This window comes from Lipotes vexillifer, unplaced genomic scaffold (genome assembly GCF_000442215.2).
Source record: "Lipotes vexillifer unplaced genomic scaffold, Lipotes_vexillifer_v1.1 scaffold56, whole genome shotgun sequence".
In the NCBI taxonomy this organism is placed as follows: domain Eukaryota; kingdom Metazoa; phylum Chordata; class Mammalia; order Artiodactyla; family Lipotidae; genus Lipotes; species Lipotes vexillifer.
The window spans coordinates 728,314-752,019 of record NW_006798991.1 but is presented as its reverse complement, the minus strand read 5'-3'; the positions used below and the strand labels follow the sequence as shown (position 1 = coordinate 752,019).

At 40.2% G+C, this 23,706-nt stretch overlaps 5 non-coding genes across 5 annotated transcripts; all 5 read left to right on the top strand.

Moving 5' to 3' along the window:
* The first annotated feature begins 943 nt into the window (after nucleotides 1-943).
* TRNAR-ACG (transfer RNA arginine (anticodon ACG)) lies at nucleotides 944-1,016 on the top strand. The gene has a single exon. It is a non-coding gene; the product is annotated as a tRNA-Arg (tRNA).
* A 5,875-nt stretch (nucleotides 1,017-6,891) lies between these two features.
* On the top strand, nucleotides 6,892-6,964 carry TRNAV-GAC (transfer RNA valine (anticodon GAC)). Its single transcript has one exon. It is a non-coding gene; the product is annotated as a tRNA-Val (tRNA).
* A 441-nt stretch (nucleotides 6,965-7,405) lies between these two features.
* TRNAA-AGC (transfer RNA alanine (anticodon AGC)) lies at nucleotides 7,406-7,478 on the top strand. The gene has a single exon. It is a non-coding gene; the product is annotated as a tRNA-Ala (tRNA).
* Nucleotides 7,479-8,969: 1,491 nt separating this feature from the next.
* On the top strand, nucleotides 8,970-9,042 carry TRNAM-CAU (transfer RNA methionine (anticodon CAU)). The gene has a single exon. It is a non-coding gene; the product is annotated as a tRNA-Met (tRNA).
* A 3,206-nt stretch (nucleotides 9,043-12,248) lies between these two features.
* On the top strand, nucleotides 12,249-12,321 carry TRNAV-AAC (transfer RNA valine (anticodon AAC)). Its single transcript has one exon. It is a non-coding gene; the product is annotated as a tRNA-Val (tRNA).
* The last annotated feature ends 11,385 nt before the right edge of the window (nucleotides 12,322-23,706 follow it).

Sequence of the window (23,706 nt, the reverse complement as noted above, 5' to 3'; positions counted from 1 at the left end):
AAACTCGAAGCCAACCACTAAGTGGTATTAAATATATCAGTCTGGTGCGCACTTGGTTCACTAAGCTTTTTCCTTTTTATCAGCAGACTAGACATTCTCTTCACTTAGAAAGCCTACATCTCAGCCACTAGCTCCAGCCCAGCCCTACCGTCTGATTGTCACTGGCTTTAGACTTAATGGACACATGCACAGCCTCAGCCCCTGAGCACATAAACAGCCACTGTGAGCCGCAAACCTATATTCGGGAAACTAGGATTCTGCTGCTGTATACGGCACTCCACTGCTCTTCCAATTAAACACCCGGGTTGAGATAACATGGAATCACAGACTCGTGAGGCCTACGTGCACCATAAATTAAATTGTTTTCCTGTTGCTCACTGGCATTTTTCTCACTCAACTCTTCATTCGCGCAAGCAGACTTTTAATGTAAGGTTAGTCATTGTAGATACCGAGCGTGCTGCCCTTAAGGAATATAAAATTGAGTGGGGAGGACCGCTGAGCAAACAGCTGTTCACAACACTGTGATAAATGCCAAAATGAGGGGTGTGTTCTGCACCCTAGGAGTACAGGAAAGTACACCATCCAAACTGGGGAAGAATTAATAACTCGATTAGGTTTGCGAGTATTTCCGCTATTCCGTTTGTTTACTCTGGTCCCTGTTTCCTGGTTTCCTTCCTTCATTAGCAAAGCCCTAAAAACTCCATCACTTGCTACTTCCAGGTCCCTCACCACGAGGTCAAGGACATGAGGCTGGCAGGTTATTGCTATAATGAGGCTTCAAAGTAGACCGCGAATCTTTATATTCTATCATCTGGGAGAGAAGAGGGCAGACAAATCAGAAGGACAGTGCACATCAAGCCACATCCAGAAATTCGATGGTATGAAAATGCAAAAACCTCGTAAAGAATAATTAATAATGGTTTAAACAAAACCAGCAAAATCAGGGCCAGTGGCGCAATGGATAACGCGTCTGACTACGGATCAGAAGGTTCCAGGTTCAACTCCTGGCTGATTCGGGGCTATCGTTCCCTGTTCTCGGGGAAGGTGTGTACTGAGTTATTTACAAACCACTTCAGACTGTTTTATTATGAGGAGGTCCTTATAAAACCTGTGGTGTTATTCTTCGATCACCACACAACCGAGAAGAATGGAGGGAAGATGGGGCTGTGGCGGGGCAGGACTAGAAAAGATATACAAAAAATAGGACAAGAATCTTGCACAAATCGACTAATAATATCTCCTGTACCCGCCCGTCTTGCATAAAAAACTCTCCCTTTTCAGAACATTTGCCTCTGGAGAACACAGTGCTCTCTTGAGAGTGAGTTTGAATAGAATCCTCGACGAATCCTGCTAAATTTTCTCCAGTGTTCAGCTGTCCAAGTTCACACCGAAACAAACTACAGCGATGTCATAAACAACAGAGAGAAACGTTAAGTAAGGAGGGAATCAGCAGTCAGGTGTTAAAGGAACCACGAGTGAGGAGAAGCAGCTCGTAAGCGATGAGACCTTCACACAGTAAACGAGAACGATGTGGATCTTGTGTCTATGAAGTGACTGAGATAGGTTTGGGATCTGCTGGGAAGAGCTAGCAGCAAGTTTACCTGCCCCGCAGGTATCTGCAGAACATCAATCCAACGCCGCGCATAGCGTGCATCAAGGGCAGCCCAAGCTTCGCGGCTCAAAGGTGAGGAGTCCCTGTGGTCTCTGCCCTCAAGAAGAGCCTTCTCGTGAAGGTCAAGGATGCACAGCATCCGGGTCCGCTGACAGAAGAAGGGCAGTAAATGGACGAGTTTTTCCATCCTTGTCTACTGAGACCCACGGTGAAAGAGCGCGGGAAGCGGCTGATGGAATTTGGGCGACAAGCAAAGAAAAGAAAGAAGAGAAAAGAAGGAGAGCAGCTCCTTTCATCCCTGCTGAGTTGTGGCCTTTTAGGATAATCCAGCTCAAACCTTTCTTTAAAAGCTTGGAATAGGAGATACATTTCTGGAGTCAAAAGGCAGACGCCACCAATACCACTGCCCGGGTTGCTGAGCCAATGACAACCACTATTAATAGCAATTGTGTGCCGTGTAGGAGACAAGTCTTTACGAATTTGCATTCTCATTCCCTTCCTACTTTCAAACTCATTGGTACTGACCCCCCCCCCCCCCCCCCCCCCCCACACACACACCTTGTAGTTATGCTTCACTCTGTTTTGGGGATTTCTAACAAGGTAATTGCTATTTAGGTTATCCAGATTACTGACAAGGTAATGGCTGTTAACCGCAGGCTGTAACCAACAGAACCATAAGCAAATGAACACCCTAATCAGATCTCAAGTGTTTCCCAGAAAAGTGAATAATAAACCATGTTCCAGTATTTTCCCCCCTTCAAATTCATTAGCAAGATTGGAAGACATTATCATCTCCTTTTCATTATCAGCTTGAAACCTTGGTCACTATGAAACTTTACAGCTGGAAAGTTCAGATGTCATCTGCTCAGTGTGATGAGCAGGGGTTAGGGTAAAAGAGCCTAAATGGTGATAAGGTTTCCACATTTCACTTGAATTATAAAATATTTATTCTAAATACACTGTGAAAATTTAAGTGGTTATATGGAAATCCCTAGAGCAAGTATTTGGACAGTTTCTGTAAGCAAAGTTTGCTGGTAAATGAATTTAGGCTGGACGGTAACTATATTTGCATTTCAGTACCATTCCAACAGGGTACAGAATTGGAGGAGGAGGAAGCTAGAAGAATGAAAAGAGAGGAAACAAACAGAAAACAAATTATAAAATGGTAGACCTCTATTCAAAAATAGCAATAATTACCTTAAAGGTAAATGGTCTAAATACATCAATTAAAAATCACAAATTGTCAGAATGGATTAAATATAAACAGTGGCCATAAGAAACTCACTTCAAATGTAATGATAGAGGTAGGTTTAAAATGAGAGAATAGGAAAAGATGCAACATGAAATCACTAATCAAAAGAAAGCTTAAGTGAATGTATTGGTATCAGCCAAAGTAGACTTCAAAGCAAAGATATTTACCAGCAGTAATGAAGAATGTTACACAATTATAAAGGGTCAATTGACCAAGAAGACACAACAATCCTAAAAGTGTAGTCCCTGGCCACAGAGCTTCAAAACCATTCTCTTTCAATAATTAATAGATCTAGTAGACAAAAAAAATCATCGAAGAGACTGAAGAACTGAACAATGCCATCAACCAATGAATCTAATTGATCAAGATCACAATGCAAGTAGAAACAAGGATCAGTGATTGAGAGAGAGACAAGATCATATTAGAATTAAGGAATCAAGAATGGTTAGAGAATAGAAGAATGGTGTCATGAAACTCATATTTTAGAAAGAGTTTCTTAGCTGTAAATACCTGGAGATTCAATTGGAGAATCTGGAAGTTGAGCATTCCACATCCACATTTTTTTTTCTGCTATCTCTTGAGGTCAGGGTAGTATAATCCCTTCAGAACCCCAGAATCTACTGCAGTGTCTGACAAAGTGCAGCTCCCCAGTGAATTATGTACCAAATGAATGGAAAGGAAGTGCCAGGTTCTAAAAAGGTGCACAAGAATAACATTCAATATTTGGCAAGGCATTGGATATGGGTTTGAAGGAGGAGAATGAGTCAAAGTTGACTTGGAAGTCTAAGCTTAAAAGGCCAGTACAGAGGAGATTGGGAATTGGATAGCTGGTGTGTGGATGAATGGACTACTGTGGAGAAGAACCAACAGTGACATCGTGAGCTGGAGTAGAGAAAGAGCTCATATTTTGCAATCTAATAATCTGGTTCTCAGTTCAGGCTTTGCCATTTAGCAGCTCTAGAACCTTAAGAACATAACTTCTCTGAGCTTCCATTATATCTGGAAAGTGCAAATTATTGAAACCAAGCAGGACCCTGCAGGGCCTTCCCGGGGACAGATTTCCCCCCACCCCCATCCCCCGTATCCCCTGCCTGCCTCTTGTTTGTAGAAAAGCTTTAGCATCCTAGGCCTTCCCCGTTCAAAGAGCAAATTTAATCAGAGAAGTGAGAAAATGAAGACAGAAAGGAAAGCAGTCAAACAAGACAAATAATAATATTGATAGTTCAGCCATAAAACAAACTCAAGAGCATTTAGTTCCTCCTTAAGGGCTATGGTTAATATTCTGAGCCATATCTTTCAGTTATTTTGCAGATACTAAAACTCCCACCAGATGGAAAAAGTTGACTGCATGCAGACCAGTAGTGTGTAGATCCCAGACTTGTCGGAGCCAGAAAATTGATAACTGAGTTTCCTGAAATACCATCCTGTTACCTCACTATCAGTTAATCAGGGAATTTCGCAATGGCTGATTATATACCCTGTGAATGTCTCCCTCAGACTGTGTTTAAAAACCCTTCTCTGAAAGCTTTTGGGGCGTTTGGGTCTTTTGAGCCAGTTCTCCTTGCTTGGCACCCTGCAATAAATACTGTACTTTCCTTCATCACAACCTGATGTCAGCAGACTGGCTGTGCTGCACTGGGGCCATTGGCCCCAAGTTTGGTTTGGTAACATTATGATAAATAGTTTTGTTTCCAAAATTCAATTAGACTACATGAAATAATCTCTTAGCGTGATGAATGGCACATACGGCTGAAAAAAAAAAAAAAGCAGGGAGACTTTTCATTAAGTTCAGTTTAAGTTTTTGTAGGGAAGAATGTCTCCAGTCATGTAGATGCAAGTGGAGATGTAGACTAAGACAGAGAAGTATGGACTGCATACAAATTTGAGGGCTATTGATTCATTCAGTCAGTGAACTAATGTTAACTGGGCACCTCCTACTTTTCTTTCAACAAAGGAGATCATGAAAGGTGTAAGATCCACTGAGATCTCTGAGGGCAGGAAATATGACGTCATTCCAACACAAGACCAGCAAAAGACAGACACAATGAAGTGTCCCTAGTGTCGAGGTCCAGATGGTCCTATCTTAGGGTGAATATCGGAAAGACATGGACTCCACCTTTCATAGGTGTGGAATCTTACCCGGGTAACATTGGTTTAAACGGAGTGATTTTCAAGTAACATTGAGTACATACACTGTTTAAAAGCTGGAAACAGATAAAGCAGATGGCCTTGGAAAATACTATTTCATATTTTACTTTCAAAGCCAAACATGTAGGGTACTTGCTCTCTTAGTGCAGTGGGCAGTGTGTCAGTCTCAAAATCTGAAGGTCCTAAGTTCGAGCCTCAGAGAGAACAGGGTTAAATCTTTTCATGGTCCGCCTGGCGAAGCATGTGTCATCTGTGCTTAAAGAAATCAACACAAAGGAAAATTCGCAAATGCTGCCAGATAAGCATTTGATAAATGTTTCAATATTCTATATTTACTCAAGAGGATGAAATCAGCTTTCTGGTTTGTTGCACCTCTCAGTGGTTTGAGTGAAATAGACAAGAAATTTAGATTACACCAGAAAACAAAATCTATACCATATTTTTGGTCTTCCTCTCCACCCGATGGAAGAAGCAGGAGAATTTTCTTTTCTAAATTCGTGCTCTAAATGTCGTCCAACCACAGTTAAGGGATGGGGAAAGGGCAAAATCATTTATTCTTTTAATTATGTAACAAATATTTCTTGTTAATGCACTGTTCTGGGTGCAGTTAGAAATTTGGAGCTCTTCCACACATCGTGTATTTCTCTATAAAAACAGCTGTGGTTGTTACGAGATTTTGGAAATATGGCACATAGGAGGAGGAAGTGGGGTAACTTCTGTAGACCTCACATCTGCAACACATTCTAGAAATTGTACTAAAAGTTTATTAATTTTATGCAAATCATTTGATTTAGCCTTGCAGCTAACCCAAATATCATTATTTCTATTTGAAAGATGAAGTTGAATTTCAGAGGAGTTGAATCATTTTTCTCAGGTTTAATAGCTCTAAGGAGCAAAACCAGACATGAATAGTTGTTTTTTTCTGTATGAAAAGATGTGAGCTTCTCTTTTAATTTAAGGTATAGTCTCATAAGCAGTTTTTCTCCATACCACTTCCTTTCTTCCTTCATACATTCATAGAACAAATATTTTTAAATGAGTGGATTCATTTTTCCATTCATCAGACATTAATTCAAAATCACTTCTGTGTCTGCCACCCAGGTTCAAGACTTCTAATTGTCCTTGACTCCTTCTTCTCCCTCAAATCTCTGCATCAAGTGTCTTGAGACATCGTCAAATACTGTAGATCTTTCCTGCACAACCTCTCCAGAGTCTTTCTCTTTCTTCTCATTCATCTATACCTTCATCCATTCTATAATGTTTATGGAGAATGGATTCTGTGCCAGACAGTGTACTGGGCTGGAGATGCAGAAAGACTCATGCTATTGCTAATCTTACGAGCTAAAATAAATAAACCTCACTCAATCCCTTAATATCTTATAACTTCTTTTTCGTTCTCTTCAATTCTGGTTTCCCTATTTCCTACCTATTTGGCATTCAAAATTAAAAACCTTTCATAAAATGTTACCTTGATCATGTAAGCCATCTGCGTGGAATTTTTTCAAGGGTTCTTAGGCCTCCACAATGTTTTCTCCAATGTATCTTCATGTGTCCAGGCTTTTCAATCACTGTTTCCCTCCATGTCTATTTTACATACATGCACACGCACGTACACCCCCTCCAACTGAACCGGTATATTTCTGAACACAGGATCCCTACCTCCATGCCTGTTTCTTCCATCCTGTGTTCACTCTTCATCTGTACACTTCAATGTCCATATATTTTTCCTTCGCTCTGATACGTCTCGCCTCTAAATTCCTATGGCTCTTGTACGTAACAGTATGTATTTTTGTTCTTGCATGTAGTGTAAATATGTAACTCCTCAAGACCCGACTCAGCAAGAATCCAATAACTATCTCAGAAACAAGGCTAAGCGGAGGTTTCCGTGGTGTAGTGGTTATCACCCTCGCCTGACACGCGAAAGGTCCTTGGCTCGAAAGCGAGTGGAAACAAGTGCTGCCTTTTGCTTTCCACCATCGGGAAAATTCAGCCTACCGCCTCCCCTAAAAGGAACCAGTGATCATCCCACTTATGTTCCTTTGCTGCTTTAGTTTCGTGCTTAAGAGACAGGTAATCAACCTGAGATAGTCCTCCCGCATTAGCCTGGTGTTCTGCGTGAGTCCTCTCAACTGGGACGTGATCTCTTCCGTCCCGGAAAATCTGAAACCTGTACTTTTGCGGCCAGACTTTTCCCAAGGCGACTTTCTCCCTTCCTTACCAGAGGAATAGGTACCAACCGCACGCTTGCCTCAGAGAATCTTTGAGAGGATGTGCCCTTACTCCAGCCTAAAGGCCTTTACTTTTCCTGACCTTCTGGCCGGCCCCAAAAGAAGGAATGACGTGGATGGAGATGGTCCTCTGAAAAATGGGAGGAAACGGGGCAGATTGGAGGTGGGGAATTAGCTCAAGTGGTAGAGCGCTCGCTTAGCATGTGAGAGGTAGTGGGATCGATGCCCACATTCTCCAGCCTTTTATCAGTTCAACTGAGGAGCTCTTGTTGATAACTGCAAATCTTCCAAAGTACAGAAAGAAATGAAAAAACTATACACTTTGGACCCTTCTCTGGGCAGGGACAAAACGGGGCAACGCTGGCTCTACTGGCCTTTGGTATATACATGTCTCATTAATGATAAATCAAGTAGATTAAAAAAATCAAAAAACACATTGAAAATGTAACACCATGCACCAATGGGTCGAATTGACCTTATAAAGCAAAATCACAATGAGGTTCTACCAAAGAGTTGAAAGGAAAGCAAGATCATATCAAAACTTAAGAAATCAAAAATGGTCAGAGTGAAGCAGAGGGACATTATGAAAACAAATATTTTAAAAAGCATTATTTAGCTGCAAATGCCAGCGAGACTGAAAGTAGTAAAACTGGAAGAGGATCATTCCTTGCCCATATTTATCCTTCTAGCTCCAGAGATCTGTGTGGTCAGATTAGTTCTGAATCACCTGAGCCTACGGCCCAGCACAGAGCAGCTCCCCAATGAATATGTACTGACTGAGTGGAAAGGAAGGGATAGATTCAAGAGAGCGTCACAAGAATAATGTTCAGTATTTGGCAGGGCAGTGGATGTGGATTTTGAAGGAGGAGAATGAGCCAAAATTGACTTGCAAGTCTAAGCCCAAAAGGCCAGCACAGAGGAGGTTGGGAATTAGATAGAGTGTGGATGAATGAGCTATTGTGGAGAACAGACAGTGAGATCATGAGCTAGAGCAGGAAAAAAGATCACAATTTGGAATCTAAAAGTCTGTTTCTCAATTCATACTTTGCTGCTTAGCAGCTCTGGGACCTTTGAAACATTGCTTAACTTCTCTGAGCCTCCATTATATCTGAAAAATGCAAATCATGATACATACTTTTGTTACCAAAATTCAATTTGAATATATGAAATCATCTCCATAAATTTCTTAGTATAATTATAAGGCTGAAACAATTAGTAGGTTTTTTATTAAGTTCAGTTTGTGTTTTTTGTAAGGATAATGTCTCCAGTCATGTATATCCAAGTGGAGATTTAGAGTGAGACAGAGAAATATGGACTGTAGACGAATGTGAGGAGTATTCATTCACTCAGTCAGTCAGTGAACTAATATTAACTGGGCACTGTTCAAAAGTTTCTTTTGAACATAAGGTACCAAGGAAAGTATAAGAGTGACTGAGATCTTTGAAGGTGGGAAGAGGCAGATCACGGGAACACAAGAGGGAAAAAGAGTAGCAAGAGACCTGTACAATTCTTGGGTACTGCAAGCCAGAGTGTCCAATTGCTGGGTGTATACTGGAAAGGTGTGGACTCCACAATTCCTGGATGTGGAACACTTCAGGTGCAGCTTTGGTTTAAATGGAACGATTTACAAGTAACATTGATTACATTCTTCAAAAGCTGGAAACTGATGGACATACCTGGAAAATAAAATTTCATATTTTATTTTCAAAGGAAAAGGTAGGGAACATCTGTCCTCTTAGCGCAGTAGGCAGCGCGTCAGTCTCATAATCTGAAGGTCCTGAGTTCGAGCCTTAGAGAGGGCAGGTGTTTTCATCTTTTACCAAGCAACAACAAATATCTCCTGTCAGTCCCTTCCTCGTGGAGCTTCACCCCAATCGGGAGGAGTGGGAGAAACTGAACAAGAAGAAAGTAAGAAAAAATGCATCATAAGCACATGAGGAAATGTGTGCTGGGGTGTAATCATTAGGCAGTAAGAGGGCTCGGGATTGTGGAGGTGGCACGTTCAGCTTTCAGCGGAAGAGTCAGGAAAGATACTGTGTTGAAGATGCCTTTCAGTCTCTCCTTTCGCTCTTGCTGAAATCCTTGTGCCCGAAGTTTTTCTAATTCAGCTCAGTTTCAGTCTTCAAGGAATGAATCCTCCGTGTCATTGGTCTATAGACAAGGAAGGAAAACCTGAAAAAAGCTGTGGGGGAGTGAACATGGTCTGTATTGGACAGTTCTGGCCTTTCCATCTCAACATTCATTGTTTTTGGCTAGCGGGAGGGTGGACCTCTCACCTCAGTTTCTGAACAGAGAGATCCTGGTGAAAACAAGGCCTTTCCACTACTTTGTACTTGAATTTTATGGGGCAGTTGGCCTGAGGAAAGAAGGAAGGCTGTTGAGGGGCACCTAGAGACACAAGGTATACGGCAGAATTTGTCCTTCTGAAGTCTGAGTAGCCTCGGTCTGCGAGAGAATCAGAAAGACCCAGACGGTCAAATAACAAAAACAGCAACAACAAGAAAAAAAAAAATTGTGAAACCAGAGGAGTTCTTGGGAAAACTCATGAAAGAAGAATAGGAGTAGGATCTTTGGGTAGCTCTTCCTTAAGAAGGTTTCTTACCCATCTGTCCCAACCCAACCATCACAGTCCAAATCAACACCTTCAGAAATATCTCCAAAAAAATGAAACAATCAGGTGGTATTTAATTTCCACAAAAACAACCCCAGATAGAATTTTTCCTCTTTGCACAGGCAGCTTAAATATGGTTTAAAATGGGGGGAGGGGGGAGGATCCCAGGAGGTAATGCAAGAAATATATTAATCAGCATTAGTGATCAGATCCTGATGAGGTCCAAAAAAATTGAGAAAAGAGAGCATCATGATTCTGCCATGCTGAGCTGTGAACAGCCCTTGCACTTTGCTTTTCACTGAGAGACATCCCTTTCCCTCAACTTGAGCTTAAGCTTCTTCAGACACAAAGAATCCTTCGGGTGAAGTTCTTCGAGAACTTCTGTGAATAGGTAGGCCTTCAGCAAACCCAACATTTGCTTAAGTCAGTGGCACACAGTCTTGCAATAAGATAGAAAATGCCTTACATTTTGATTCTGTTGTAGGTATTTGGTAACCAGGCTGTGTCTGGGCTAGTTTCCCAGTTGCCCACAGAGGACCTTTCTTCACCTCTCAGCTCCTGACTAATACATCTTCTCATTTTGAATCAGACTTAGTAATAAGGTGCCTACTTCTAGGTACTAAGTCCCTGAATCACATGTCACTTTACTACTGACACCATCCCCCATAGCTAATGACTCTTACTGTGATTTCAATCTATTACATTAACTTATGGCACCTTCCTCACAAAGTGTCTTATGAAGTGCTTTAGAAAGTGTCTTATGAAGTTTTAGAAAGTGTCTTATGAAGTTTTTCTTTTAAATTTCTTGTCTCTCCTCTAGAATATAAGGATCTTTAGGCTCAAATCACTGTGTCCTCAGTGCCTGGAGTTAAGGCATAAATATGGTTTTTGTCTTGAAATGGAAGTAATAGGTAAATGGAGTTAATAGGCAGATCAAATACAAGTTAATAATTTAATAAATCATTTTATTAACTTCCAAAATGTTAATCTCTGCATTTTTCAATTCATTTTGCTCTTTCTTTATGACTTATTTGATGTTTTGAATTTTATTGATGAATGGCAATTTATAATGCATAATTTTAATTTTTCCCAGACAGAATTTTCTACCTTCTAATTAGTGAATAACAAATAAAGGTGTAAGGGACCACAGATGTTTAGGGCTCCTGTTATAAAACAGTCACAACTGATAACAGCTTGAAGTTGGGTGAAAACTAGAACCGAATTTAAAGCCTATTTCCTTTTGCATGTATTTCCTCCAAACATTTTCTTCCACACAGGTTCTTAATTTCCACTTTCTTTCTCTCTTCAACAGTGAAGTCCAAAAATGTTCCCTTGTCTCTTCTTCTAGGTTTCAGGATGAAGAGAGCTTGAGGATTTGGAGGCTTGTGAGAATTCTTATACAGGTAGACCACAAATCTTTGACATTGCGCAGCTTAGAGGCTGCAGGGAAGAAGAGGAGACGGCAGTCATGTTCAGAATGATGACAATGTAGACAGTGTAGCAGCCTTTTCAGGGTAACCAAGTGTCTTGAAAACAGTTTATTTTTTGTGGGACCAATGACAAAATGGTGACATATATGATTATAGTTTGTATGATCCCAACTATTTCTCTGTGATTTTCTCTTAGGGAGTGGGGACTTGGGATACAGGTGAAGAAAGATTAAAAAGGAATGAAATAAGTCCTCTTTCAGAACCATGTGCTAGAAATTGTACTAAAATTTTATCAATTTATGCAACTTGTTTGATTTAGCATTGCAGCTAACCCATGCATCTATGCCTTTATCCATTCTATGTTTATGGAGGATGGATTCTGTGCCAGACAGTGTACTGGGCTGGAGATGCAGAAAGACTCATGCTACTGCTAAAAGGAGCTAAAAGAATAAACCTCAATCCCTTAATATTTTACAACTTCTTTTTCATTCTCTTCAATTCTGGTTTCCCCCACCTTTCATAAAATGTTACCTTGATTATGTAAGCCTTATGCCTGGATTTTTTTCCAAAGGTTTTTAAGCCTCCACAGTTTTCTCCCCAGTGTATCTTCATGTGTACAGGCTTTTCAATCACTTTCCCTCCATGTCTATTTTACACACATACACACATACACACACACACACACACACACACAAGCACTCCAATTGAACAGGTATATTTCTGAACACAGGAATTCCTACCTCCATGCCTGTTCCTTCCACCCTGTGCACGCTGTTCCCTCCATTTTCACTCCTAAATGTCCATATTTTTTCCTTCACTATGATATGCTCTCTCGTCTTATTTCCGATGGTTCTTGTCTGTAATATCTTGTATTTTTTATTGTTCTATCCTACGGTGTAGATATGTAAATCCTCATGACCTGCCTCAGTAACAACAGAGAAATATCTTAAAACGGTATAAAAGGTGAGTTTCCGTAGTGTAGTGGTCATCACACTTGCCTAACACGCTAGAGGTCCTCGGTTCGAAACCGAGCGGAAACAACTGATTCTCTTTTGCCTTCCATCATGCGGGAAAAATCAGCCCTCCGCCTCCCGCAAAAGGAACTAGTGGTCATCCCACTCCTGTCGGTTTGTCGTTTTCATTTCGTTTTTAAGAAACAGATAAACATCCTGAGATAGACCTGTTGAGTTAGCCGGCTGTTCTGGGTGACTCCTCCCAACTGGGACGTTTTCCCTTCTATCTCGGAAAATCTGAAACGTGAAATTTTGGGACGCCAAGCTTTTCCCATGGCTACTCCCCCTCTCCTTTTCCTTAGAAGAGGAATGGGTACCAACCGTGCTCTTGCCTCAGGGCATCTTTGAGAAGACTTGCCCTTAGCAGAATCAGGGTTTCAAGTGAATGATGGGGATGGGACTCTGAATAAGTCGGGGAAAATAACGAGCGAAGGGTGGGGGATTAGCTCAAGTGGTAGAGCGCTCGCTTAGCATGTGAGAGGTAGTGGGGTCGATGGCTATATTCTCCAGCTTTTGCTCTCAGTCGAGGAGCGCTGGCTGATAACTGCAGATCTTCCAACCTGTAGAAATAAAAGAGAAAATTAGACACTTTGCACCCAGCTCTGGGCAAGGACATGACAGAGCAGCGCTGGCTCACTGGCCTTTGGTATGTACCTTTACTATCAGCCTATAATTTATTCTCTGTTTTTTCAGAATAGCTGGTCATCTCAAGGGATATGCCCAATTCCTTTTTATTCCTGTTTCTTCCTGCTACTTAGCCGCAAGGTGGTACAGTCCTGAGAAGCACAGGGCAGAGCTGGGTCAATAAAGCCCCAGCTTTCTTGTCAGGGACTGAAACTGAGTACCCCAAGTAACCAGAAAATATCAGGAAAGACACCGTGGAAAGCAAACACGTGAAATTATTAGTGAACTTCCAGATGCACCCGCGAGCTGTGAATAAGTGGCTCTGATCCTAAACAACCTACCATGGACTTTGAGAACTGAAGTGATAGCCCACTGCCCAAGTCCACCCTGGTCACTGGATTGCACACACTCCAGAGATCTCCAAATGGTATTAGAAAGGCTTTGGAAATGGATTGGACTATGAAACCACAACACACAGGAGGCTGTTCGGTACTTGGAATTTGAACACAAAGCAGTCGGGTGCCTGCAAAAGCAAGATTGGCAATATTCCCCATAAGCTTTGAACAAGACATAAAGCCTTATAATGTAATACAAAAATGGCCAGGTTATAATCCAAAATTATTCAGCATATGAAGAACCAAGAAAAATCTTAATTCACTTGAAAAGAGAATCAACAGATACCAATACTGAGATGACACAAATGTTGGATTCCTCTGACAAATATTTTCAATGCTGTGAGAATTAGGGGTGAGAACTCTTTGAAATAAATGTAATGTTAGGAAGTCTTAGCAAAAAAATAGGAAGCTATACATCCAAATTGCAACTTCAGAACTGAAAAATATATTAACCAAAATTATAAAGAACATCTCACTGGATTGTCTCAATAGGAGAAGGAGATGACTGGAAAAAGTCAATGAATGTGTAGATAGAACAATAGTAACTACTCAATTAAAATGACATAGAGAAAAGTGTATTTTAAAAGATGGACGGAGACTTAGGGACAAATAGGAAAATAGCAAAGTTCTTATATTCACATCATTGGAAACCCAACAGAGGAAGGGAAAGAAGTCTTTGAAAAGAAGCGGTGGGGGGAACACTGGAAATATTAATGGTTGAAAACTCCCCAAATTTGGCAAAAGTTATAAACCAGAATAAAAACATTCAGCAATGCTAAAGCAGCATAAAACCAAATAAATCCACACCCAGACATATGACAATCAAACTGCTGGAAACAAAAGAGGAAAAAGATGCTTGAAAGCATCAGAAGAAAATGAAAGAGAAACTGCATTCTGAATGATTGTGGATTTCTCATCAGAAACCATAAGTACCGGAAAGAAATGACATGACTTTTATTAAATGCTGAAAGAAAAGACCTGTCACTCCAATAGCTAAATATAACAAAAATACCCTTCAGGCATAAAGGTGAAAGAAACACATTCTCATTTGAGGTAAACTGAGAGAATTCATTGCTAACAGAAGTGCTAGAAAAGACTAATGTCGTGAGACAAGAAAAAATGATACCAGAAGGAAACAGAAGAGCATAAATGAAGGAACAGTTAACCAAAATTTCAGAAACAGAAACCTGTTTGAAATAAAATGATGTTTATTGGGAATGTAGCCTGGGAGACACAGATTCAAGAAGCACATGGGTCGTGTTCCACTGGACTACAAAATGAAGGAAGCTTATTAAAGGGAAAAACTGCAAGGCCACACAGTTAGTTACATAAGTTGTTTGTCCATAATTATAATTGGAACTGGCAAGAAGCAACACTGCTTGTTTAGCAAGAATTGGTTAGGGTCTGCAATGGTTACATAGTTACAAGTGGGAGCCTTGATACTATAAGTTTGCAGCTTGTGGAAGTTGCTCCAAATATGGCTGGTGGTGTCCTTGGGTTTGGTACAGTTCAAAGTTCAAAATCTCAGTGATGTAGGGACTGGTCTAAGACCACATCCTCAGTGGCCATCCAAACTATTTTTATATGCCTGAACTATGATTACTCCATTATGATTTCAGGTTGTCATCAGAACCATAACAAAGAAGCAAATAACTGGGTAAATATAATAGACTCTCATGTTACTCTTCAGTTCTTTAAAGTATATTTGATGCTTGAAAGTGAAAATTATTACATTATCTGGTGGAGTTTTCATTGTATCTATATGTATTACATACATAACATAAAGGGGTTATGGTAAAGGGACTAAATGGTGGTGAGGTTTCTATACTCAACTTGAATGGTAATTTAGTGATTCTAAGTATACTGTGAAATATTAAGGATGTGTATGGTAATCACTAGACCAGCTACTAACAATGTTTAAATAAGTCAAGTGAAGGTAGGAAGGAAGAGGGACAAAGAAATATGAAAAACAAAGGGAACAAACCATTAATAAATTATTAAATAGTAAATGCAAACTTATTAGTAATAATACGATGTGAGTTTCTTATAGTCAGCATATTTATTTTTAATATATTCTGGCAATCCAGATATATCAATTAAAAATCACAGTTTGTCAGTGTATTAAAAATAAATATGTTGATTATAAGAAACCCATTTCAAATATAGTTAAATGTGAGATTAAAAGCTATATTCAAGAGTAAAGGAGATATAGGAGATTAAAAGAAAAGAGTGGGAAAAGAGACCCCACATAAGCATTAATCAAAAAAGATAAAGTGGATATATTAATATAAGACAAAGTAGATTTTGAAAGCAAAGAAAATTGCAAGGTATTAATTGAGAAGGTATACAATTATAAGATGTCAGCTCACTAACAAAATAACCATCCTAAATGTGTATGCCTCTGACCACAGAGCTTCAAAACCCATAAACAATAGCTAATGAAACTGAAAAGAAAAATAGAAAAATCCACAATTATTGTTGCAGATGTCAACAATCCTATCTCTTTCACTAATAGGCCTAGTAGCTAACAAATCAGGGAATACGTCAAGGGACTAAACACTCTCCACTACTGGATCTAAATCACCTTATTAAGTAAAATTGCAACGTGGGTAGAAGAAGTTGAGAGAAAAGCAAAATCATATCAAAATTAGGAAATCAAAAATGGTCAGTGTGAAGCAGAAAACTACTATTTCAGAAAGAGTTACTTAGCTACCAATGCCAGGGAGACTGAAAGTGGTGAAACCGGAAGTGGATCATTCTGTGTCCATATTTATCCTCCCTGCTCCTGAGGTATGGGTGGTCAGATTCCTTCTCAGTGGCTTGAGCCTACTGCAGTGCCTGGCACAGAGCAGCTTCCCAACGAATATGCACTGAATGAATGGAAAGCAGGTGATGGATTCAAAAAAGCTGCACAAGAATAATGTTCAGTATTTGGCAAGTCATTTGACGTAGGTTTTGAAGGAGGAGAATAAGCCAAAGTTGACTTGGAAGTCTAAGCCCAGAAGTCCAGCACAGAGGTTGGGAATTAGACAGGTGGTATGTGGATGAATGGGCTACTGTGGAGAAGAACAGACAGAGAGATCATGAGCTGGAGCTGAGAAAGAGCTCACAGTTTGGAATCTAATAATTTTTCTCGATTCATACTTTGCTGTTTAGCAGCTCTGGGACCTTAGAAAAAATACCTAACTTCTCTGAACCTCCATTTTATCTGGAAAGTGCAAAATATGATACATAGTTTTGTTGCCAAAATTCCACTGGACTACATGAAATAATCTCCATAAATCTCTTAGTATGATTTAGCACGTAAGGTTGAAAAAACAAGGTGGCTTTTTGTTAAGTTCAGTTTGTGGTTTTTGTAGGGAGAATGTCTCCAGTCATATAGCTACAAATGGAGACGTAGAGTAAGACAGAGAAGTACAGATTGTAGACAAATTTGAGGACTATTGATTCACTCAGTGAAATAATATTAACTGGGCAGCTCCTATGTTTCTTTCAACAAAGGAGATGATGAAAGGTGTAAGATTGACTGAGATCTCTGAGGGCAGGAAAAAGTGCATCACTGGAACACAAGACTAACAAAAGACAGCACATTGTCTCCAGTCAAGCAACCCAGATGATCTTATCTGTAGGTGAATACCAGAAAGGCATAGACTGCATCATTCCTGATCTGGAGCATTGGCTTATTGGAATGATTTTCAAGTACCATTGATTGTATTTATTAAAAGCTAGAAACTGATAAAATAGTGGTGGTTGGAAAGTACTGTCTCCTATTTTATTCTCAATGAGTAAAACTTGAGCTATCTGCCCTCGCATCAGTCTCATAATCTGAAGGTCCTGAGTTCGAGCCTCAGAGAGGGCAGGCAGGTCATTATCTTTCCACAGTCGTTTGAAAAATGAGCCAGCCTTTGCTTAAAAGGGTGAAATTAGATTTCAAGTTTGTTGCACTTTCCAGTAACTTCAGTAAAATCATTGGTGAAAACACTTAGATTACACCAGAAAACACAAGTTATATCACACTTTTGATCTTCCTTTCCATCTGATGGAAGAAGCAGGGGAGAGTTCTCTTCCAAATTTGGGCCCGGAAGGTCAGCCATTGGCAGTTAAGGAATGGGGAGGTGTAAAATCATTTATTCTCTTAATCATGCAACAAATATTTCTTATTAGTGGACCCCTCTAGGTGCAGTGATTCAAGAGTGAATAAAACCTCAAACTTTCCTCCCTTATAGAGCTACGTCCCAGTTAAGAGGCATGGGAGACACAGATAAGACGCAAATAAGAAAACTGCATAATAAGCTAGGTGAGAAGATGTCTGCTGTGGGGTAATCATTAGGCCGTAGGGGGGCTGGGAGAGTGGAGGTTCAGCTTTCAGGAAAGTTGTCACCTTGAGATACATTTTAGTCTCTTCTTCCTTCTTGCTTGCTGAAATCCTTGCGCCCCAATTTTTCTAACACTGTCAGTAGAGTCAGTTTTACCTGTCCAGGCAAGCGGGGGTTACAAGAGCTTTTTGCACATAAGGCAGGTGGGCTTCGCTGGATAAATAGTGGTACTCGATACATCCTTCACATGTTTCTTCACATGGAAAATGAGACCTCCAGATTTCTCTAGGTGGTTCACAGCAACTGGTGCAGGGTCAGAACAATAGGAAATGACTAGCAAGCATTAGCTACTGCTTTTGCCTGTGGAGTGCTGTCCTTACTCACTGAGTTTGTACTATGGATGCTCATTAGAGGCTTGAAGAATGGATTTACAGATTGAGATTAAAACCCACTAGGGTTTCTCTTCTTGGAAAGAACAGGCTAAGGTTTCCCTTAGTCCCTGGGTAAGGAAAGAGCCCTAAGTGAGTTTGAAAAAATGAATGTTCCCTGGGAAAAGCAGGAAGCTTTTCAGTCCGATCACAAACTGGATCTCAGTATACTGGTGACTGCTCAGGATGTCAGGATGCTTAAGCAGCCAATCTGAGCAGAATGTCCACGGTGGAGAGAAACAATCTTGGTTTCATATCCACAATTTGAAAGGCAAATGCAACAGACCTGTTGTCTACTGACCTTAGGAATGAAACAAATAAAAGAAACTTTGTTTCTTTCATGATGAAAAAAACAAAATCAAACCCCAAAATCTTTACCATTATATCTGACTAAAATTGTGACTAGAAAACTCAAAATATCTGACAGATATTTAGGATGAGAAGGGATTCTGACCTGTGGAGCATCAGTGTTTTTTGTTGAACTTTTCTTGTTTGAGCAGTTTTTTCTTGATTTTGTGTTGATATTTCCTCACCGTTCCTTCATTTCTTTAAAATTAAAGACTGAGTAAAAGCCCTGATTTCCAGTTTCCAATGTTCTCTTGAAAATTCTTCCTCTTCCCTCTGCTACCTCATCCTTGTCCAGGATCCTAGTGTCTTACTATGCCAACCCTATCTTTCTCTGGAAGACAGAAGGAGGGATGAAGCCCTACCCAGCAACCTGGGCCACGTTGGGAGGGCTTAACTGTGCAGGTGAGAGGGCTGCAGAAGCCGCCCCTCCTCTCCTCCTCCTAGGTGGCCATAGTTCCAAAATCTCTAACAATCACAACTCTGTTTTATAGAGAAATACATGACATTTGAGACAGCCCCGCAATTCCAACTGGGCACCCTACTCAGCTGGGACCTTTACTTGCTTTCTGGCAATTCAGAAGAGTGAAATGGTTTCAGAGCTAGATCATTCCCATGATGAAATACTATAGATCTCACTCCCCCCCCACACACACTCCTTAATAGAAACAGTAGTTTTTCATCGTGCTTTTGCTGAAGTCATATTTCTGACGTTCTGCTCTCTAAGGTCCTCTTTGGTGGCAATGAAATAACCTTGTGGCAGCAGGTTAGACCCATACAACTGGTTAGGGCACATGTCTAGAATGACCCCAGGTCAAAAGGAGGGTTAGAGCATGGGAATTAGGTTGAATGTTATAAAGCTTTCTTGGCACTGGGAGCGAGTGAGAAAGATATCTATTTTCCCCAGTTTTGTTCCTTCTTTCCTTCTCCACAGGCACCTGGGTCCTCAGAGCTTCTCTCCTGAACCCAACTCCAGGAAATATTGGATTGCCTTTAAGAATGACAATTTATACGTTTATATTTCACACAGAAGGCAGCACAGACTCAGTCTTTGACCAATACTCTTTGTCATTGTACTACAACAAGGAAGGAAAACCTGCTGTGGAGGGAGTGAACATGATCTATACTGGACTGTGCTGGCCTTTCCATCTCAATGTTCATGGTTTTGGGCTAGTGGGAGGGTGGACCGCCCACCCCTGTTTTCCAAACAGAGAGATCCTGGTGAAAAGAAGGCCTTTCCACTATTTGTAATTGACGTTTATGGGGTCTATTGACCTGGGGGAAGAGGGAAGGCTGTTGAGGGACACCTAGAGAGATAATATGTACAAAAGAATTTGTGGATGTGAGGTCTGAGCTTCCTGGGTCTGGAAGGGGACAAAAAAGACCCAGATTGTCAAAAACAAAAACAAAACAAACAAGAAAATACGAAATTAGGGGAATTCTTAGAGAAAACTCATAAAGAAGAATAGGAGTAGGATCTTTGGGTAGTTCTTCCTTAAGGAGGTTCCTTACCCACCTGTCTCAACCCAAACATCATAGTACCTGCAATGACAGTTCAAATCAACACCTTCAGAAATATATCTCAAATTATGAAACAATCAGGCGGTATTTACTTTCCACACATAGAATCCAAAATAGATTTTTCCTCTTTGCACAGGCAGCTGAAATATGATTTAAAATGGGGGTGGGGGGATCCCAACAGGAAATATATCTATCAACATTAGTGATCAGAACCAGATGAGGTCCAGAGACAGGAAGGAAAAATAAAGAGGGTCATGATGCTGCCATGCTGAGCTGTGAACAGCCCTTGCACTTTGCTTTTCACTGGAAGACTTCCCTCACCTTCCACTTGATCTTAAACGTCTTCAGGAGCAGAGAATCCTATGGATGCTGCTCTAGGAGGCTCTGTGAATGGGTGCTCCTTCAGCACACCCCAGAGTCACACAGTCTTCAAATGAGATGGAAAATTTCTCGCATTTTGTCTCTGCTGTGGGTATGTGGTAACCGAGCTCTGGCTGGGCTAGTTTCCCAGTTGTCCCCAGAGGGCCTTTCTTCACCTCTCAGCTCCTGACTAATACGTCTTTTCATTTTGAATCAAACGTGGTAAGGTGCCTACTTCTTGGCATTCAGCCTCTAAATCAAATGTTACTTTACTACTGAGACCCCCCTCCCCCATAGCTAATGCCTCTTATCGTGATTTCAGTCTATCACATCAATTTATGCCACCTTCCTCACAAACACTCTCTGTTTCAGAAAGTGTCTTATGAAGTTTTTCTTCTTAAATTTCCTGTTTCTCCTCTAGAATATAAGGATCTTTAGGCTCAAATCACTGTTTTGCTCTCTCTGTGTCCTCAGTGCCTGAAGTTAAGGCATAAATACAGCCTTCTGTCTTGAAATGAAAATATTAGGTAAGGCTAAGGAATAGGTAGATCAAATATTGAACAGTTAATAATTTAAAAAATGATTTCATTAACTTCCAAAATGTTAATCTCTGCATCTGTCGATTTATTTTACTCTTTCTTTATGCCTTATTCGATGCTTTGAATTTTACTGATGAATGACAACTTATTTATACTGTATAATTTAAAATTTTCCCAGACAGAATCTTCTACTTCTACTGTAATTAGTGAATAACAAGTAAAGATGTAAGGGAACACAGATGTTTAGGACTCCCGTTACAAAACAGTCACAACTGATAACAGTTTAAAGTTGGGTGAAAACTGGAACAGAATTAAAACCTTATTTCCTTTTGCATGTATTTTCTTCTAACCATTTTCTTCTACACAGGTTCTTAATTTCCAGTTTCTCTTCAACAGTGAAGTCCAAAAATGTTCCCTCTGTCTCTTCTTCTTTTTCCCACGGCCACTCTCTCCTCCCTTCCTTAGCAGAGGAATAGGTACCAATCATGCTCTTGCCTCAGGGCATCTTTGAGTAGATGTGCCCTGAGTCCAGTCCTGGTTTCAATAAGGACCTTGAAATGTTCTGAAGTTTGGGTCACCCAGAAGAGTGAACAATGAAGTGGAGATATTACTCTGAAATACTTGAGGTAAGGAGCAAAATATACAAGTGGGGGATTAGCTCAAGCGGTAGAGCACTCGCTTAGCATGTGAGAGGAAGTGGAGTCGATACCCACATTCTCCAACTTTTACTCTTTCAACCACGGAGCTCCAACTGACAACTGCAAATCTTCCAACCTGTAGAAAGAAATGAGAAAATTAGACACTGGATCTTTCTCTGGGCAAGGACAAGACAGGACAGCGCTGGTTCTACTGGCCATTTTTATGTACCTCTACTATCAACCTATAATTTATTTTCTGTTTCTTCGGAATAGCTGGTCATCTCAAGGGATATGCGCAATTCCTCTTTTTATTCCTCTTTCTTCCAGCTACTTGGCAGCAAGGCGGCAGAGTCCTGAGAAGTGCAGGGCAGAGCAGGGTCAATAAGGCCCCAGCTTTCCTGTCACTGATTGAAACCAGGAACCTCAAGTAACCAGAAAATATCAGGAAAGCAAACACATGAAGTTATTAGTGAACTTCTGGATGCACCTGTGAGTTGTGAATAAATGGCTCTGATCCTAAACAACATACCATAGACTTTGAGAACTGGCTAAGCAAGGTTTGGTTGGGGTCTGCAATGGTTACATAGTTACAAGGGGGAACCTTGAGACCATAAAGTTGCAGCTGGTTATGTTGTTCTCAACAGGGCAAATGGCATCCTTGGGTTTGACAAAGTTCAAAGAAAATTCAAGTTCTCACTGATGTAAGGAGGTGTCTGAGAGCAGATTCTCAATGGCAGACGTCTCCATTTTTATATGCCTGAACTATGATGACTCCATTCTCATCAGAACAACAGCAGAGAAGGAAATATCTGGGTGAATAGGATAGACTATTATGTTTCTCTTGAGTTCTTTGAAGTATGTTTAATGTTTGAAAGTGAAAAGTACTGCATTGTCCCATGGAGTTTTCATTGTATCTACATGTACTATATACATGACATAAAATGATTATGGTAAAGGGACTGAATGGGAGTGAGTTTTCTATATTCAACTTGAATAGTAATTTATTAATTCTAAATATACTGTGAAGTATTAAGGATGTATAGAGTAATCACTAGAGCAGCTATAGACAATGTTTAAATAAGCTGAAAGAAGGTAGGAAAAGAAGCAAAGAATAAAAAATAAGGGAACAAACCATTAATAAACTATTAAATAGTAAATCTATATGCAAATTTATCAATAATAACATTAAATATACATTATCTGGACACACCCATAAAAATCAGAGATTGTCAGAATATACTAAAAATAAATATGCTGACCTTAAGAAACTCTTTTCAAAGGTGTTAATATGTGAGATTAAATGTTATAAACAAGATTAAAGTTACACAGGAGATTGATAGTAAAGAATGGGAAAAGAGACACCACACGAGCATTAATCAAAAAGAGCCAAAGTGGATATATTAATATCAGACAAAGTGGATTTCAAATTTCCAGTTATTAAGTGAGAAGTTACATAATGATAAGGTGTTCTTTGACATTCTGTGAGCTTGGAAGCTGGAAGGAGAAAGCGGAGACAGTGGTCACATCTGGAATGCTGACAGTGTAGATAGTGTAGTAACCTTTTCAGGATAATAAAATATCTTGAAACCACTTTATTCTTTGGGGAACCAGTGACAGTATGGTGACATATATGATTATGGGTTGTAGGATTCCAACTTTGCCCAGTTGATTTTCTTTTAAAATGTGAAAGAGAAGTGATGTTCTGTTTTACTTCTTATGCACATGTTACCAAAATGACACCCAGAGATGGATTTCTGAAGGTTAGCTTGTCTAGAGATTGCTTCCTGAAGATCAGACCGTGCTGTTTCTTCCCCTTAAGGGCTCAAGGAAGGGAGGCATCTTCAGGCTGGAGAAAGCACCACAGTCGTTACGAGGGGGTTACCTCTATCCATTTGCTGCCTCTCTGAGCCTTTGAGAGAAGGCTGACCACCACTGGGGACTTGGAATACAGGCTACGAAAGAATGAAAAAATATCCTTTTTCAGCACCATATGCTAAAAATTGTACTAAATGTTTATTAATTTTATGCAATTTGTTTGATTTAGGCTTTGCAATTCATCCAAATATCATTATTCCCACTTTACTGATAAAACTGAAGCTCAGAGTAGTTGAACCATTTTTTTCTCAGTTTGAATGGATGTATGCAGCAAAACCGGAAGTGGAAAACTGATTTTTTTTTCCTATATTAAAATGTAGGCTTTTCCTTTAGCCTTGTGCATAGTCTTATCACTTTTTCTCCAGACCAAT